Consider the following 15,630-nt stretch of genomic DNA (forward strand, 5'->3'; position numbering starts at 1 on the left):
TTCCCATTTACCACGATTGTTCGACACCTCAAAGGCGTTGAGAATGTTGTAGCTATTTCTCACGCATGAAAGGCTTGTCTTCTACCCTTGACAATGAACGGCTTGTTGAGTCAGAACAACATGATGAACACTTAGAACCTCTCTTCCACGACACATCGATGAGACAGCAAACTTAATCCCGTCCTATTCTCGGCTCACTCACTCTACACTCACGACGATTCGAAACATCAGACACACCCTCTTGCGCAACACTTCCGCTTTGTTGTAGTTGATAACCCCCACAATTAGGCACAACAAAGCATTCGCCCAACTAGTCGCCTACTGTGGACATGCTCAAGTATCCTAATGTCGGAAAGACCAAACTTTGGCATCGTGGAGGGGAACGTAGTCTAAAGTCAAAAACACCTGCCTATAGGCCTTTCGAAATCGTGAAGGCCGCTTTCAAGAAATACACGTTGACCTCATTGGCCAACTGCCGACAGCTACTGCTACATTGGGTCACTTGATGGGTTGAAGCAACACCATTCAGAAAGATAACGGCTGAATCATTCAATGAAGTTTGCATCTCATGCCACATTGTCCCTTGTGGATCAGAACAGACCATGTCAGGCAGTTAGAATCTGCACTCTTCCCAGACTACTGACATACGACATGTACTAACCGCTTCAGAACCACTGCATACAATCTGGTGGAATAGTGGCATCAAACGTTACAGACAGTGCTCATTTGCTACAGGGGACTATGGACTGTGAGACTCCTGTGGGTCGTTCTTACAGTTCGTACACCACAAAAGCACGGACTCAGAGCATCACTGGTCGAATTTATATGAAGCCAAACTAAGGTATCATGTGTCGCTATCACACCATGGGCGCCTTAATGTTGGCAAGAGAGCTATGAGTTTCTGGCAGACGCCAACAGTAGTCGAGGACCCAATGCAGCCCAGCCAGTGAACCACGCTTCCAGCACCTCTGTGCCACGAGCGCCCTCACCCACCGCAGAATAGGACGGCCGGCGGCAGCAGGACAGCCCACTGGCACATGGAGTCTGCTCGCCACGTGACGTTACGCTGGCGCCGCCCAGTCGTGGCTCTGATACCATCGTTTGTGTTTTTGTTCATCCTGGGGTTGACACTGACAACTGGATTCCGTTTCTTGCTGCATTATTTGTGTCTTCGTTCACTTGGAGAAGTACTAGTTAAGTAAATCTTCAGTTTACTGTGTTAACTTGCTCAGTGATAATTTCTGCTCCTCTCCATCTTTCCAACGACGACAGCTGCGCTCCACTATGCAGCCCACCTCTCCTCTTACAACAGAGACATTATCTCCGCCAGCAGACTTCATGCTCCAACAACCATCAGCCATGCCCCACAGACCTACTGGACTTAATCGCATTTGTCGAGAGCCACATAGCACACTTTGGTATGCCACTCTGTACTTAAGGTCTTAGTTAATAAAGCACTGGCAGACTGTAAATTCGTTATCTTAAAAGACTTCACAGTATGACATACCATACAACCCCTCCCCCCACCTTTCCTACTCACTCCCCACAGAGTGGTCCGTAGAGATAATCGAACTTTCTACATACTATTGGACAGAAAATTTCCAACCGTGGGTATCAACTGACTAAGACGTGCATGGAGACTAAAAAACGCCTCACCAGACAGCAACACCGGCTACGAACATCAAACACACGTCGACCGGTAAGTCATCAATATAGTACCGCTAACCTTCAACTTGTAACTGGACGTCCATAACATCCTTCACAATAACCTCAACGTCACGTTCGTAGACAACAATTTCCTCATCGAAGCTCAGCACACCGATCTCCAGACTGCAGATGGCTCCATCGCATAACAGTTCCATAGACAGTCAAGTTGCCACATGACACGGTAAGTGCCGCCCACCTCGTGTTCCATTCAAGATATCCTCAGACTTATGGTGCCACCTTTACTTCCGAAGAAACCCACATCTTCTCTGGCTCCATCCAGGCCCGGTTATGGCTCTCTGCGTTGCCGTCCCCAGACGCCGCCACACACTCGCTCTGCAAATGGCCTTACCCCAAGCAGACTCATCTTCATGATTACCAGCTGCATCACATCCACCGTAAACCATCGCCCGACAACATCACTGCTGCAGATGACAACGCACCTGGGAGTCGTATTCATCTCCATGCAGCAACAATGACACTTCACTCTACGCAGCCTCCCTTAGAGCTTCTCACTACGCGTTCTGTTGAAACACTGCACATACAAATAGCATCACTGGCAGTCTATCGGAACGCGGAAGAAAATTTCTTTGATAGACACTCTCGTTTATGGGGTAGCTGTGTTCTAGTGCTCGTCTTGTGTATGCTTTGTGCAATAGTAAAAGTTTGTACATAGTATACAACCTGCATTATTATTCATCATCACCATCGCCTATTCCCTATAGAACTACACAGGCACAAATATTGAGCTGTTAGGCATACGTAATCCAGGTCTCATCGCATGCGTCTTGGTTTTGTGCCGCAGCTTGCCAACTGCGGCTGGTTCATGCAGTTAGCGTTTGTAAGGCAACAGATTAGTCCCCGGAGAATTCCATTGCTTGATGTAGACAGAATGAGGTGACAGGGAGTCAGACAAAGGTCTAATTTGAAGTTGTCAATGGCCCTTTGTGATAGAAGCGGTTGCACCCTCTCTCAGTCCCTGCCTTGATCACTCGGTCATGAAAGGTTTGTCGAACGACCCAAATATAGTGAAACTCTATTCCGCATTGGCAACGGCCTCGCCGCAGCGGATACACCGGTTCCCGTCAGATCACCGAAGTTAAGCGCTGTCGGGCGTGGCAGGCATGTCGATGGGTGACCATGTGGACCACCATGCGCTGTTGCCATTTTTCGGGGTGCACTGAGCCTCGTGATGCCAGTTGAGGAGCTACTCTACCGAATAGTAGTGGCTCCACTCAAAGAATACCATCATAACGAACGGGGGAGCGGTGTGCTGAACACACGCCCCCCCCCCCCCCCCTGTCCGCATTCTCAACTGAGGATGACACGGTGGTCGGATGGGCCCGATGGACCACTTGTGGCCTGAAGATGGAGTGCTATTCCACGCTGGGGTTATGCCGTCTCATCATCTTTTCCTACTTACCCCAATCAACTGGAGCTGTTACCTTGCAAGGGAGACCAGCTGTTGAAAATCACTTTCATATTTTGTATTATTCGAAAGGTGTGTGCTTGTGACTGCTTTATAGTTCGCAACTTTAGTTTAAACTAAGGGCACCCTATTCCCACAGCTACATCGTTAATCTGAATACACGTGTGTCGTAGGCCGGTTTCCACTGTGATCTCACTGACAAAGATGTAACTAAATTTGTTTTCTTTTTCTCAGATAAATGTTGCATTTTGTGTAAAGTAACTCTGGAAGAAAGGAGTTAATCTATGCCATGTACATCACGGTTACTAAGAAAGCGATTGGCACAGGATACGCACCTCTACCACTTGTTTGTGAAGACTTCTATATTGCTTGTGCAAGGAACAAATTATAACTATTCTCGTTCCGTGTGAATTAATTGCGAAGGCAAAGAAAAAGCTTGCGGAATACAGGATCTATTACTACTGCTCTTCTGCACATTACAACAAGTATACCATCACACTTACGTGAGATCATCTACGATATCTCCTCACTGAGGCAAAAACTCAATAGTGGCGCCCACCCTACCCCCCACCACCACCACTCGTGCGTTTGAGATAGGACGTAAACAACTTAAAAAAATTCAAAAACATGTTCCTTTTGCAGCGCAAACCATTGTGAAGCGTTTGATATATAAAACATATATGCTCGAGGAAATGTAAGACCTATTATTCGGTTTTAAGTGTGACAAAGTGTAGTGCCACGACATTTCCACAGGATTCTTCTATCGCACGTCACTGCATTTCGCTCTATGGAATTCAAACATGTATATTTTGTAATGGAAGCCATCACACCTATATTCATGACAGTGACAGTTAAAATGCCCTTTGGTGCCTCTCCCACTCTCTGTCGGCTGATTTGACATCATAACCCCCCCCTTAAAAAGAATTCACGGTTAATACAGGGTGGCATTATTTGTGGCCGGGAAAATTTCTTCAGAAAATTTGCACTCTTCATTGGCTTTTACCTAATATCTCTCTTTTTTGTGTACCATGTAATTAAATTAGGAAACATAAAATCAGTAAAGACAAGCAACAAGCAAGGCGTTCACATTTCTTCCGTCCTTAGGTACCAGCATTTTTTTTCTCTAATGTTCCTTCAGCCTTACACGACGTGCTTTCCTTTCTGCGAAAGAATCAATTACCTCATCGAAGTTCGTCAAACGTTTTGCTACATAAAACAACAAAACGTCGTTGTCTAATACTGAAAAAACCTGCTAATACGAACAGTACTGAAGACTGGTGTAGTTTCCCTATTTGATTACGTCTATTTTGTCACTGTCCACTAGATAAAACGAAACAGGCCTTTCTAATAACACAGCAATTCTAACACACGCTACATAAGTCAATTTTTTTGGCAGAAATGTTGATTTTTATGTATTCCATTTTCACAGAGAACACGACAGAGGATAATTTGCGAAGTACCAATATCAAACGTCTATTATGCCTTCTACAAGCAAAAAGTTTTTTGTTGGCAAATAGTTACACATTTCATTCATTCGCTCCAGTTCATCAAGCATGAGATCTAAAAGTAGCAGTAGTACGAAATATTTATATAAATTTGAAATTGTCGTGTGCTTCTATATAATTTGTGTGACGTCTCCACCTCTTCCCCTTCCTCGTTCTAACAAACAATCTTGTCATCACTGTCAAAACTTATTCTCCGGTAAACTTCTCTAACCCTACCACAATCAAAGCTTCAGGTATCCAGCGATTATTCTCCCGTTAGGCGTTATTACGTGATCGCACACAACGTTTTCCGCGCTATTCCGAGAATAAAGCAACTGGTAGTGTAGTGATATGGCAAAAAAATTGTATCAAACTTTCATTTCTTTGGATACACCTAGAAGATAATGTCTACTCTTTTTTGCCCTTTATTCCTGTTAGTCGTTTATGTTCACTCTGGTAATCCGAATCTATGGATTTCGTTAATAGTTATAACAACACTGATCATTCACACACCCATTCAACCACATAAATAAACAGCAGCAGGCATTCACCCGTTCGGGTTCATTCGGCTCAGCTCGTACAGTTTCCCCTGCCACAGACATCACATACGTTATGCATGCTATCAAAAATCGACTTATATTTCGTTCTGAAAGAAAACTTAGAATACTGTGAGTCTTCACTTTCTCCTGGCGTATTTCTTGCTCGAACCGTCCACGTGTGTACTGCAGGTCGATAGTGTCCAACAGGCACAATATTTCGGCGATCAGACATGTCGCCATCGTCAGGTGCGCTGACGAACGGAGCTCCTGAGGGCCGGCGGCCGTCTTAAATCCCCTCCATCACGAGGCGTTCTCTCCGCGGTCCGCGCCCGCGCATCAGCGGTCGGTGAGACACTGGCGTCGGGGTCTTGGTGGCGCCTTCAGGAGCTCCGATAGTCAGCGCACCTGACGATGGCGACATTTCTGTTCGCTGAAATATTGCGCCCGTTTGGGACACTATAGACCGGCAGTACGCCTGTGAACAGTTGAAGCAACTTAGAATGTGTTCAAAAATGTTCGAAAACCAACTAGCAAGCGTTTCAAAATCATATTAATAATCGCTAGACCAATGTGCACTAGATGCTAGGCGATTTGTGAAACAAGGTTCTTTTGCTTCAAGAACATGAATTTGGCGTCCCCTGATATTGCCAGATAAGGCAGATACCCTATTTGCACCCCCATCCCCCCCCCCCGCATCCCCCTAGATCCGGGACTGTATCAGATGCGGATGATAAAACAGAAGAAGAAAAAAATATAAAATTTTTGTATGTGAAACTACTGAAGAAATCTGTAGAGTAGTTGGACAGGCAGAACAACAAACTTTGAGTTGCCGAATATAATCGGAGGTGAAAAAAAAATCCGATGGCATTACCTGATTACAAGACGGTGATTTTCAGAGTGCGATTGCTGGGGCGTGAAGGAGTTGTTCATGTTAAGTAGAAAGTGGTGATAAAATTTGGAGTAGGAGGCAAAGACTAGAACACAGTGAGCAGGCTCTACCCTGTACAGGCAGCAGTAGCCATGAATATAATTGCACAGGATCACCTGATTGGGAAAATGCATCGCCTAGACTTCGGACTCAAGACTACCACGGGAATAACAGCTATTACCCCACGTTCTTGTGTGTCTATCCATCAGGAATCTTGAAGACGGAAAAGAAAGCATCTCGTCAAACGACGATAGTTCAAGTGCCTCCTACAGTGATGCAGATACTCCGCTGTCAAGGATGAGAGATAGTGTACAGTGAATGGAACAGAACACTTCTGACGCTACAGGTACGGAGTTTCACAGATTGCGCGAGAGATACAGACAAAGCAATCTTTTGTTGTTGTGGTTGTTGTTGTTGTGGTCCTCATTCCAGAGACTGGTATGATGCAGCTCTTCATGCTACTCTATCCTGTGCAAGCTTCAACTCCCAGTATCTACTGCAACCTACATCCTTCTGAATCTGTTTAGTGTATTCATCTCTTGGTCTCCCTTTACGATTTTTACCCTCCACGCTGCCCTCCAATACTAAATTGGTGATCCCTTGATGCCTCAGAATATGCCCTACCAACCGATCCCTTCTTCTAGTCAAGGTGTGGCACAAATTTCTCTTCTCTTCAATTCCTCATTAGTAATGTGATCTACGCATCTTATCTTGAGCATTCTTCTGTAGCACCACATTTCGAAAGCATCTATTCTCTTCTTGTCTAAACTATGTATCGTCCACGTTTCACTTCCATACATGGCTACACTCCATACAAATACTTTCAGAAACGACTTCCTGGCACTTTAGATTTAAGTGCCTATACTCTATATTAACAAATATCTCTTCTTCAGAAACGCTTTCCTTGGCATTGCTAGTCTACATTTTATATCCTCTCTACTTCGACCATGATCAGTTATTTTCTTCCCCAAATAGCAAAACTCACATACTTCTTTAAGCGTCTCATTTCATAATCTAATTCCCGCAGCATCACCCGATTTAATTCGACTACATTCTATTATCCTCGTTTTGCTTTTGTTGATGTTCATCTTTTATCCTCCTTTCAAGACACTGTCCATCCCGCTAAGCAATCATTATAAAATAAAAATAGAATGTATCTGTTCCATTGTAGCTCCATTTTTTCCTCCAAAGAGGGTTTAAGAAGGAATTAAAAGGAAGCTTGTTAACAACTACGGCATTTGTTGATAACAACATTGAAATATTAAATGTGAAGTGGATAAATGAAATAATAATGACAGAGGTGGAATATCTAATTATTTCTGATTCGTTGACAGGCTAGCAGTATAACCAGGCAACTTTTAACAGAGCGACAAATTTAAATCTATGAATTAATCCTGAACGAAGCTGGCAGATCAAATGTAAAGGAACGTAAGAAGCGGAATAATGCAGTGAGCGATGGAACAGAAGAGACGTCAAGCAATGTTGTTACAGACCCAATTTGATGCAGTACTGATTATCAGATACTTATCCTCTGGAAGGAATGACACTCAAACCAAAGGCCGTGAGGGTAAGTGACGGCTATCCATCAGCAGATAAATGCAAGGACTCTGATGCATTCAGCCTGAAGGCTAAAGAATATAACGTGTAGAAATAAGTAATGAATAGAGGAAATGAAATAGCGGATCTGTCATACGTTCACATGTTCAGTTTCGGAATGGTAAAGCACAACAGAGGCTTCGTCATATGGATCATTACTGGAGAAAAGCGTTAGACGAAATAAAGCGGTACAAGATACTTTATATTCCCAGCAGTATGCTTTTAGGATACAATAAAATAAAGGTAGGAACGTCAGTAATTCCACAGATGACTAAGTCATTATGGATACAGCATGAGCTCAGATTGGGGATGTTTGAGCAAGGTTCATGTCCAGACCAGGCACAAATTTTCAACATTGGCCGTTAAATCATGACCACGTCGGTGTGCGGGAGTCACAAATACTCATTCATCTCCTCTCTTCCTGTATTCATTTCTTATTTCACATAAATATGTGCACCAGCCATGTCATCATGAATTGCGTCGCTTGGGTGTAATATGTCCGACAAAAGAAACACCTCTCAAATGTTCAAATATATACGCTTGACAGAGATTTTCATCAGTGCGCTACTCTAAAGAATCTCAGTAAAATTTCCTTAAGCCGATTTGGTGAAAGTAAGGAAAACATGTGTTTGGTCATGTTCGTATTTGAACTGCCACTCTCTCCAACGTGAGGCAAGTGTCTTCCCATTGTGCCATCTAGCTCGGTCTACATCCTAGAAAAAGACGAATGATATACAATATCTGAAAGAACCTAGAAATAAAATTAAGAATTGGTAACTAAAGGACATTAGCATCCTATCCGCCTTTCTCCTCTTTCATTCAGACAAGGATAACGGTGAAAATAAAAGAAAGGCTCAAAAACAGAATAAAAACTGAAGTTGAAAGCATATCATAAGATGTTCTCTTTGAAAATGAGGAAGATGTGCAGCAGTTCTTAAGTGTAATGAACAGCCTACTGCCGGCTGGATTGGCCGAGCGGTTCTAGGCGCTACAGTCTGGAACCGCGCGACCGCTACGGTCGCAGGTTCGAATCGTGCCTCGGGCATCGGTGTGTGTCATGTCCTTAGGTTAGTTAGGTTCAAGTAGTTTTAAGTTCTAGGGGACTGATGACCTCAGAAGTTAAGTCCCATGGTGCTCAGAGCCATTTGAACAATTTTTTTAACAGCCCATACAGCACAGAAGACGCAAGGTAACCCGAAAAAGATATTTGTCATCAATATGTAGGATCAACGAAATTCTATTTAACAGCTAGATGAAATGATAAAAATTGGGAGGAAATCGGTTTTGTAGAAAAATTTGTCAGTAACCCTTTTGGCACTTCTCTCCTGCTTTATGTTCTCCATACATAGACCTACATTTGGTGGGAAAAGACACGTTTCCACTCATTCATTTAACAAATAAATTCGCTATAAACCGCATTGCAAACTAAGAAGTTACTTTATTTTGTTTTCGCTACCAGTTTCGGTGCACTGAATCTTCAAATCTGGTAACGAAAACAAACTTTTCTATTTTTGCGGCTATTTGGCGAATTTCTTTCTTAAATATTTATATGCCACTGCCCAATGTTAACAGTGGATCAGCAGTGTTTGCAGTCAGTCCTGGGGATACTGAGACGCACGAAAAGATTTGGCCCTGTTCATAGTGAACATTAGTCACTGCCTGATGCTCCTCCTATGTAAAGCTTCTGTTTCTCAAACAGCTGTGAATTATTCTCTCACATTGTTGCCACACTAGTCTGTACTACACGCACGTGTGCTTGTAGTAAAGCATATGTATACAGCGGTGGGAAGGAACCCGACCATCCAGTCGCTGCAACTTGTGACGGCTCGATGACGGCACGTCCTCTGTCGCTGAACTTAAGCCAGGGGGAGAAGATGGTCTATGATTTTCTCGCCTCGCCGGCCGGAGTGGCCGTGTGGTTCTAGGCGCTACAGTCTGGAACCGCGAGACCGCTTCGGTTGCAGGTTCGAATCCTGCCTCGGGCATGGATGTGTGTGATGTCCTTAGGTTAGTTAGGTTTAAGTAGTTCTAAGTTCTAGGGGACTGATGACCACAGAAGTTAAGTCCCATAGTGCTCAGAGCCATTTGAGCCATTTTTTTGACTGCGTACTCCAATCGCCCACTCACCGTAGGGCTCAGCAACTAACAAACGTTTTCAGCACTTAACCCAGAAAACTATCCTCTTTCTGGCAATTCTAACAAAAATTTATATGCCTTCGTTACCTTAAGAGGATGTTATGTACCTATTTAATGTTATTCTTGGCATCCTTAACCTCCTCTATCATATCCAAGAGTACATCAACAAATTCTTCACATCAATCAGTAATCTGCCCTAGCCACCACCCCCCCCCCTTCCCTCTCCGCCACCCGCACACACATACATTTGGATAGAAAACGTCCAAGATAATACATGATGATATTAGCATCCACTGAGTTAATTATTACATGCTTTCAGACCCTGGGGAACCAGTCCAATGTTAAAGATAAAGTCTGAACCTAAAATAACCAACGCAGATGGGTTATGGGCCATCTTAACCAGAAATTTCTCCTTAAAATCACTGAGTTGGATTTTAATCATAATCACCTCGAAAATTTCCATATATATGAAATTGGATAACTGAGAGGACTCCACCCAACAGATCGGGCTCTTTGCAGTGTTCCTGATGCGTTAACCATCACTCCTCTTTGATAAGGGAGACAGAGATACTGGTATCGAGAAATGCATGGACGTGCTCCTCGTTTATGGACATGCAAAGACAAGGAACTGAAGCCCCGGTGATCTCAATTCTTCAGCAAAAGTCACTTCCTCACTATCCCCACTTACGATACTGTAAACTTCCTTCAAGGTCAATTGCTTGTGAATCTGCTTAAAAAAATTTTGCCATCTTCAATCAATATTTAGAGTTTTGTGAGGAATATGGTGGTTAAATTTATCGATTCGGACATCGGGAACATCTTTAAAAACAAGTTTAAATATATGTCGGTATGCGGCAACGACCGTGTTTCCGCTGCGGTTTGATGTAAAATGGCGTCATTGTTATTTGCGTTGACCTACAAGCGTGAGACGCGGAAAGAAATAAGGTTTCACAGTACAACTGAAGGAAAGTAAGGGGAAGTGTTTAGTTTGTAATTACATAAGACGAAGAAACAGCTTTTCTCTGAGCTCCTTTAATCCATTTTTCGGTTCGTATTTCCGTCTTTGAGAGCGTTTTTCCCTGGGAAAGTAAGAGCGTATCAAGCTGATTGATATCACGTACCACGGTCGGTAGTCGCTTGGCGGTGTCAAAGTTTGAAGCATGTAAGTGAAGGAAGCGAGGAGTTAGGGTAATTTATGAGTTCGCGATGTGTCTAAGTTATGCGATTCTCTCACTGTCACTTGTTTGGACTTGCCCCGTTATAATGGGACAGCTAGGAAGCAGGGAGTTGCGAAGTCGGATGCTAAGTCGAAAAGTAGAGAGGGAGGACGTGAAACGACTGATTCCGTTAATAAAAAATGGGTTCTTGAGGCAGTTAAAGAGGCCAGAATAGCACAGAGGAGGAAGAAAATAAAGAGAGAAGATCTGGAGGGGCGTAAGAACAACAGAGATGAGTAACAGATTGGGACGTGAAACGACTGATTCCGTTAAAAAAAATGGGTTCTTGAGGCAATTAAAGAGGCCAGAATAGCACAGAGGAGGAAGAAAATAAAGAGAGAAGATCTGGAGGGGCTTAAGAACAACAGAGGTGAGTAACAGATGAAATGTACCTTTAAACCGAATTTCACAAAAATCAAATTTTCTGACATGCTTATTTCATCCAAAAAAAACTTTTTGAGCTAGAGGTCTGAAATTTTTTGTGATACTTCAGGTTACCAGTTGGAGAAAAGTAGAATGCAGACATATTTTTACTAACACCTGGAGAAAAAATATACCCTTATTAATCATAAAAAATTACCTTAATTTAGATTGTCTAATTTATGTATTTGTATCATAAAGCAGGTGAGAAGAGAAGCTTCTGGAGTTTCATTGTTAAAAGAAGAGTGCAATTTACAGGCCATCTTTTAAGACATAAAGGACTCCTGAACACCAATCATAGAGGGATATGTCGAGGGAAAAAGACCAAGAGGAAGACCTCGACTGAGGTACATGGATCAAATCGTGAAAGATATGGGATGTAACACCTACAAAGAAATGAAGAGAAAAGCTGAAAGACGCACAGAATGGAGACAAGCTGCCATTGTAGATGTTGCAAACCAATCCTTGGATTGACCACTACAGAAGAAGAGAAGATCATAAAGACTATTGATTGAAATCATTTGATTGTAGTCTACTTTTTAGGTAACAATGTCATAAATGTGTGCACAAAGTTTTAAGCATATAGGAAAAGTAGTTAATAAGTCTATAGACTTCAAACGTAGACTGTCAGGAAAAATTTTAAATTACCGACTGACATAAATGTTTATGTAACAAAGTTTATATCGAAGCTATGCTGATTATTCTTATAACAAAATCTTCATCCTCAAATCACTTTCATTGTCCTAAAATTTCTTTGTATTCAGAGTTCACATTACACCCCACTGTCAGCAACATCAGGGCACCTAATATTTGTTGGCCAAATACCTGACGGGAATATTAAGTCCTTATGTGGGTAAATGCCCTCATCACATCTTTAATTCCGTGGATTTTGTTAAACGCCTTGATAGCTTCAGGTTGGATGAGTCAGATATCATGGTGAGTTTTGACGTCGTTTCCCCGTTTACGAGGATACCGCTTCGAGAGTCACTAGAATTGATTAGTCAGAAGTTTGACGAGAAGACCACTGAACTTTTTAGGCATGTCTTGACTTCCACGTATTTTCTTTTTAATGGAGAATACTACGAACAAACGGAGGGAGTCGCCATGGGTAGCCCACTCTCACCAGTGGTAGCGAATTTGTACATGGAGAACTTCGAGGAGAAGCCCTGTCGTCATCCGTATGGAAACCTACTTGCTTTTTCCGTTACGTGGACGACACGTTCGTCATCCGGCCACATGGTATGGATAAACTCCTTGACTTCCTTACACATCTAAACTCCATACACCCCAACATCAAATTCACTATGGAGACTGAAACGCAGGGTAAATTACCTTTCCTTGACGTCTTGGTCAAGAGAAGGGCTGACGGCACCCTAGGTCATGGGGTGTATCGGAAGACAACGCACACTGATCTGTATTTGCACGCGGACAGCTGCCACCACCCTTCACAGAGGAACGGGGTACTTAAAACTCTAGTACATAGGGCGCGCACTATCTCTGACGCAGAGAGTCTACCCCAGGAATTGGAACACCTGAGAACTGTATTTCGAAAAAATGGGTACTCAGAGTGGCAGATTCAACGTGCTCTCCACCCAACCACTGCAGTACAACCTGTTGAGATGGATGAAGTCACGAGGGAGGAGGTAGGCACTGCATTTATTCCATACACAGGCGCACTCTCGGGGAAAATCGCCCGCATTCTGAAGAAACACCAGGTCGGAACTGTGTTTTGTCCTCCAAATAAAACTCGTGCACTGGTGGGGAGCGCCAAAGATGACCTCGGTTTGAGGAGGGCCGGCGTGTATCAGATTCCGTGTCAATGTGGCAAGTCGTATATTGGTCAGACGATGCGTACCGTCGAGGATCGATGCCGTGAACACCAGAGGCACACTCGACTGATGTATCCGAGCAAGTCGGCGGTCGCTGAACATTGTTTGTCGGAAAATCACGCCATGGAGTATGACCGCACGAGGATTTGGTACAGACGTCGAGATACTGGGACAGCATTGTTAGAGAGGCCATCGAAATTCGCACCAATGACGACCTCTTAAACCGTGACTGTGGCTATAATCTTAGCAAGGCCTGGGAACCAGCGATTGGGTTAATCAAGAGTAAATCGAGAAAACGTATAGTTGTGACGACCACGGCGGACAGAGCTATCACACCGACGTCATCTCAGACGCCGTCGCAATCTGTTCCACCGCGCGATCGCGGCGCGGGGCGCGGACGGCGGAGGGAGCGTGCCGCGGGCGGAGGGTATTTAAATCGGCCGCCGCCGCGACCGAACCCAGTTCCCTCTGAGCAGCCATAGCGTACGGATCTCCGTGCCGGCAGGTTCACAGGAGCTCAGTCCGTCAGTTCACCTGATGATGGTGACATGTATGATCGCCGAAATATTGTGCCCGTTGGACACTATAGACCGGCAGCACACCCGTGGATATTTTGATTATCAAATACGCCGGGAGAAACTTAAGAATCACGCTCACTGATCAGTCTGGCCTGGTAACGGAAGACAACTACACGAAAGCTGAAATTTTAAAGTAAGCAATTGAGAAATCTTTCACGCAGGAGGATCGTACAAACATACCACCGTTTGAGTCTCGTACAGATTCACGTGCGGAGGACATAGTGATAGACATCCCTGGGGTTTCGAAGCAGCTGAATGGGTTGAAAATAAATAAATCGCCAGGTCCTGATGGAATTCCAATTCGGTTTTACAGAGAGTACTCTACTGCATTGGCTCCTTACTTAGCTTGCATTTATCGCGGATCTCTTTCCCAACGTAAAGTCCCAAGCGACTGGAAAAAAGCGCAGGTGACGCCTGCATATAAGAAGGTTAGAAGGACGGATCCTCAAAATTACAGACCAATATCCTTAACATCGGTTTGTTGCTGGATTCTCGAACATATTCTCAGTTTGAATATGATGAATTTCCTAGAGACAGAGAAGTTGCTGTCCATGCATCAGCACTACTTTAGAAAGCATCGCTCCTGCGAAACGCAACTCGCCCTTTTTTCACATGATATCTTGCGAACCATGGATGAAGGGTATCAGACGGATGCCATATTACTTGACTTCCGGATAGCGTTTGACTCGGTGCCCCACTGCACTCTCCTAACTAAGGTACGAGCATATGGGATTGGTTCCTAAGTATGTGAGTGGCTCGAAGACTTCTTAAGTAATAGATCCCAGTACGTTGTCCTGGATGGTGAGTGTTCATCGGAGGTGAGGATATCGTCTGGAGTGCCCCAGGGAAGTGTGGCAAGTCCGCTGTTGTTTTCTATCTACATAAATGATGGATAGGGTGGACAGCAATGTGCGGCTGTTTGCTGATGATGCTGTGGTGTACGGGAAGGTGTCGTCGTTGAGTGACTGTAGGAGGATACAAGATGACTTGGACAGGATTTGTGATTGGTGTAAAGAATGGCAGCTAACTCTAAATATAGATAAATGTAAATTAATGCAGATAAATAGGAAAAAGAATCATGTAATGTTTAAATACTCCATTAGTAGTGCAACGCTTGACACAGTCACGTCGATTAAATATTTGAGCGTAACACTTCAGAGCGATATGAAGTGGGAAAAGCATGTAATGGCAGTTGTGGGGAACGTGGATAGTTGTCTTCGGTTCATTGGTAGAATTTTGGGAAGATGTGGTTCATCTGTAAAGGAGACCGCTTATAGAACGCTGGTGCGACCTGATCTTGAGTGCTGCTCCAGCGTTTGAATCCCTATGAGGTCGGATTGAGGGAGGACATAGAAGCAATTCAGAGGCGGGCTGCTACATTTGTTACTGGTAGGTTTGATCATCACGCGAGTGTTACGGAAATGCTTCAGGAACTCGGGTGGGAGTCTCTAGAGGAAAGGAGGCGTTCTTTTCGTGAATCGCTACTGAGGAAAATTTGAGAACCAGCATTAGAGGCTGACTGCAGTATAATTTTACTGCCGCCAACTTACAATTCGCGGAAAGACCACAAAGATAAGATAAGAGAGATTAGGGCTCGTACAGAAGCGTATAGGCCGTCCTGTTTCCCTCGTTCTGTTTGGGAGTGGAAAAGGGAGAGAAGATGCTAGTTGTGGTACGAGGTACCCTCCGCCACGCACCGTATGGTGGATTGCGGAGTATGTATGGAGAAGTAGATATCTGTGGCGCACCTGATATGAATCCTCAAGGTTG

At 43.9% G+C, this 15,630-nt stretch overlaps 1 pseudogene; it reads left to right on the plus strand.

Moving 5' to 3' along the window:
• The first annotated feature begins 2,752 nt into the window (after positions 1 to 2,752).
• On the plus strand, positions 2,753 to 2,870 carry LOC126089580 (5S ribosomal RNA; annotated as a pseudogene).
• Positions 2,871 to 15,630: the final 12,760 nt, after the last annotated feature.

The sequence above is a fragment of the Schistocerca cancellata genome, chromosome 6 (assembly GCF_023864275.1).
Source record: "Schistocerca cancellata isolate TAMUIC-IGC-003103 chromosome 6, iqSchCanc2.1, whole genome shotgun sequence".
Taxonomy (NCBI): domain Eukaryota; kingdom Metazoa; phylum Arthropoda; class Insecta; order Orthoptera; family Acrididae; genus Schistocerca; species Schistocerca cancellata.